The sequence below is a fragment of the Limanda limanda genome, chromosome 9, assembly GCF_963576545.1.
Source record: "Limanda limanda chromosome 9, fLimLim1.1, whole genome shotgun sequence".
In the NCBI taxonomy this organism is placed as follows: Eukaryota; Metazoa; Chordata; class Actinopteri; order Pleuronectiformes; family Pleuronectidae; genus Limanda; species Limanda limanda.
This window is the reverse complement of record NC_083644.1, coordinates 28,553,549-28,558,681: the sequence shown is the minus strand read 5'-3', so window position 1 is coordinate 28,558,681 and position 5,133 is coordinate 28,553,549.

Sequence of the window (5,133 nt, the reverse complement as noted above, 5' to 3'; positions counted from 1 at the left end):
ACTTTACAAGGTTGCACTGTTATAATAGACAGTTATATTAACTATATTAACTCATTAGTGCTAAACCTGGCTTTTTGGAATGGGTTGTTAGCTTGGCCTATGGTAATGCTCTGAAGCTTCATCAGAATTATTACGTGTCATAAGTGTCATGTCTGTGGTTCATTTATAGGTTTGAATGATTTACTTAACCTGTGTTATATCGTATATCGGTGTAGGCTATTTCAGTGCTCTAGAAAGCAACCTCTTTACCCACAGTTCAGGTCTGAAAATGGCTACGGGCGTTTGTTTGTTTGACTATTTAGCAGGATTACTTTGAAACGACTGGACGATTACTTGATGGAAGGATGTGCTATGGGTCAAGGAAGAATTTATTCAGTTTTGGTGCTAATCAGGTTTAGGGGTGGATCCAGGTTTTCTTTCACTTTCAACATTTTCCTTGATTTCTCAGAGAATAATTAATGGATCTTGATTTATTTTAAATCAGCATGTTTAGGCGAATGATATATACAATGTGCCTAATTTGATGCAGATAAAAATAAAAATAGGGATCTAGTGATTTTTAACTTGGCTTCAGAAGGGTAGGTCTTGGCGACGGTATGCACTCTACTGACTGTCATTATGTTGTATTCTATATAGTTTTTCTATCGTTTCTTTATGTGTTTGATAATTTTAAATGTATTTACATGCAATTGTATCCAAGCAGTTTTTGATGCCCTATATTTCATCTTAGGCCGGAGATATACTTGCTGTTTAAACACGCGTTTGCGTAGACAACCGGCTGTGTAGTAAACGTAGTTGTTCACATATGTATATATATATATATATTCAATAGCTCAATTTACATAGATATTACTTCCCCATCCAAATCAACCCGCACTGATTATTAAAACACAATAATTAAATGCCCCTACAAATAAAAGCAGCTAAAATGGATTACAAAAACATCCACCCATCAACATAAAAGTAGACTAAGACTAAACAAGATTACAATTCCTCTTACGCTTTGGTTGGAGGTATTTTTTTGGTGTTTTCTTTGCGATGAAAGAGAGAGAATACATTCATACACTGTCCCTCAGTTACCGTTGAGTGTAGGTGACTGCTCTTCTGATATGTAATAAACAAGGCTGTCCATTGGAAAAAACATCACACTCCAACAAACAACTTTTGTCCACCATTGTGTGTAAGTTTTTTATGGACCAAGTTAACCAGTATGTTGTTGATTTTAAATCAATCTCGTCACACCACATCAACTATCAAATTAAGTTTAATACACAAGTTATACACAAAGTACAGCTGCTGGGGTCAGATTTGTCCAAAACAAGGGGTTCTTTCCTGTACTGTAAGTTTTTTAGGCCCAAACACATTCCTCCCATACATCTTCATCATTAACACTCATGGTCCCGTTCCAACTGCTCCATAGGTGCTTCAAGATTGTGTCCATTACAGTTCTGCAAACTGTTACTAAATCAATCAATCAAATTGTATTTGTATACAAATAGCCCATATTCACAATTCACAATTTGTCTCCTAGAGCTTTAAAAATGTGTGACATCCTCTGCCCTTAACCCTCAACAATAAGGAAAAACTACTTAAAAGAAATATATATTAAATACAATGCTCAATTTGTCCAACGAGGTCCATATTCTTTGTCAATGTTTGTATTATTACAGTGTTGGGTTTGAGCCTAGATGTACTACTTGCCGATGTACTACGCATGTTACCGGAGGATACCACTAGAGGGGTCACCAAAATACAATAACTGGAGGAGGTTACTGTATTCTGAGATCACAGCAGAAAAAGACACACCCGTGCCATCGTAGATCTTCTGTAAGGTCCTCAAATCAAGCACGACGTGACAATGGGGAGTTTGTTTCTCTCGTTCTGCCAATGTGAGAAATTGATGATGAAAAACACAACCAGTGTTTTTGAATGTTCGCCAGGACGATTGATGATTTTCTCTTCCGGATTAGCACGCTACACCACAACACTACCACTACACTGCCCCTACTGGTCAAGTGCATATTGTATCTGGCGTATGCGTAGCGTTAATTTCTGAAAACGTGCACAACCAACTCTCCAAATGAGGACATGCGAAGCAGCCATCATGCGCACACGTAAGCGTAATTAACAGCAAGAATATTTCCTGCTTTAGTTTCATCTTTTCATCATTACTATTATTATTATTTTTTAGAATATTTGTTTTTCTGTTTTCTAATTAAAATAGTATGCAATGTAAGGAGCAATCTAAGAAGATTATGAACAAGAGAGGACTTATTAAATTATATAAATACGTTTGAATGCGTACATAAACTGCTTTTCAGTGTCAGCACTCATCAGAAAGTAAACAGACGTTAGAAACTGAAGTAGCTGGTCATGTCACACTGCACACACAATGCTCAGGCTCCAGGAGCAGTCTGTTTAAAGTGGTGGGTGTTCCTCACACCACTGCATTAGGATGCCCCTCTCCTTTCATGAGGCCTGTAGACGACCTGTTTTATTGGTGGGGGGTAATTACTTACACACACAGGATCTCCAGTGTTGACACATACACACCAAAGACCATCATGTAGATACACACACAAGCACACAGACTGCCTTGATAGTGCTTGTAATTAGGTGGTGTTCTCTACGGGGGTGGAAGGGGGGGGGGGGTCCCTCTGAACTACAGAGGATGAAAGCCTGGGTCTTATATTAAACCACTCATCGCCAGCTCTGTTTGATGCTTCAGCACAAACATCAAACAATGGTCAGGACACTCTTTTATTTGGCTACCATTACCATCATCATTATTATTGGTTTCTTTTTCTCCTGTCTGCTGTGTGTAACTGCAACTCTGTCTGGATGCAAGGGGAGCGTGTGTTACATCACCTGTCCTATGCCACTGAAACAAAAGATTCATATGTGATTAAAACGACAGGTCAGTGTACTTACTCCTGCTGCTGGGACACTGATGCAGTATTTGAACTCCACAGCCACGTAGATAATCAGATATACACGAGTTCAGTGAAGCAGACAGAGCTATCTGATTCATCTGCTCCATACGAATTATAGTATACACATTTCAGAGCCAGTGAAACAGTGCAATTTTTACTTGAGTGGCATATTACTACTTATTTCAAGACTTTCTAACTAATGACAAAAGAGAGAAACTGAGAGACACACATTCAGTCTCTCTTATTTCCTGGAGGCTTTAAACAATCATTTAACTATAACTACTACTTGCCTAACCTTAACTAATGTATGTAATGATTTGTAATGGGCATTTGCTCTACGTCCACATGATAAATGACTCATTTAAGGTTTATAGCATCACAAGTTATGAGTTCTGACTAACTAAAATCCCACAATTGGCTTTGACTTTTCTGAAATGACTTGAGTTGTAACCTGGACAACAACAATAAACTGCTAAATGCTCAGGTGGAAGATAGAAAAACAACTCATTCGACAACGAGCAACACTTCTGTATGCTCAAGTAAGAATTATCAGTTCATAGTTCTGTCCAGATAACACTGGAGGAGCCCCCTTTTTTTTTAGCTTGAGCAACCTACATTTACGTTGTGGGCTGTCTTCTATTGTGCACCAGCCCACACACTTATAATGCAGTGTTGCTTATTCTGGGCTGGTGTAATGCGAAAAGAGAAGCTGAATTGTGGTGCAGTTTCTTTGCTTGAGGTAGAAGTTGTGAAAATGTCATCTTTACAAGCAATTCATAGTTGCCTTTGCTAGGCATAATGGACACAAAACTAAAAAAAAAGGGGCAGAACTGAAACAACTCCTGAGAAAATGTTTAAACCACATCAAGCTGATGCAACATGTGTGAAAATAAATTGCATGTTTCATAAAAGCTTCATCAGCAGTGGCAGCCGCAGCACTGTGAATTACTGAGAATGAGACCCAGAGTCAGCCTTGTAGCCAGAAAGTCTATGATAAGACACTGCCTCTTATTTAGTTCTGTACCCCCAAATTCATCAGCTCCACCAACAGTGTGTGTCATAACAACAAAGGAGGTTTTAAAATAACACAATTGTGTGTTATTTATTGAATAAAAGCAAATAATACAGCAAAACTGAGTTGGTGTGATTGAGTCACTGACAATGACTGACACAACACTGTGAAGAAGAAAACTTCTTCAACCACTCATTTTGTTTCAGTCTATTCAACAACTATTTTAAACTACATAGTGTAACAATAGCTGAAACAATTGCTTAAATCAATCATTACTCAATAAAATGTAGATTGTATAGCTCATATTCACAAATCACAATTTGTCTCATATTGCTTAACAAACTATACAAGGTGGGACATTTAATGTCCATTTCCCTTGACTAGGGATAGAAAAAAAAATATGAATGAATCAGGAAATTACATATGATAATTGCAGTTTTCATTACATACTAAACCTATAATTTGACACTTTTTATGTAAAGTCTAGCCTATACAGAAAACATGTATTTGCCTGATTCCTCAGACTGCATTAAAACAATGGTAGAATTCAGGTCTATTCAAGTATCTTCATGATCCTGTGGCAGAGCCTTGTGAGCACCATTACAAACGAAGGAGTGATAATCATTTCAAAAGAGAGTTTATTTAAAAATATATATATTTTGTCTCTACTTTGGTGATTATATAAATTAACATTAACAGCTTCACCAACTATGCCAGAAACTCACCATTCTGGTAACATTCAGTGCCACAGCAGGATGTAGTGCGGATGGTTGTGGCTCAACCCATTGTGAAGGTGGTATGTAATGGGACAAAAATGATAATAAAAACTATTGATCTAATCCAATCCACAGTTCCCGATGGACGCCAATGCTCTAACATTATATGTGCACTTGTGGAGCAGTTCTTGAATGGTTCTGTTCTAATTTAGCTTCTTGTTTTGCTCATTTCAGTTAACAGTGGAGTTCCCAGGACAGCAGCAGTTTACTTAGAGTGTCTCTGGATCTAACACACTGTACTACTGCATGTTTGAGAAGTGCAATAATCATTGGGTGGTAATGCCCCAAAATGATAAATTGAATTAGCAAAAACAAAGCATATGGAATATTCACGTTTCAAATTTCATACATTTACTACTTAATATTTTCCCATTTGTGGAGGGTCACTATGCATAGTGACAGAAATTAGGAT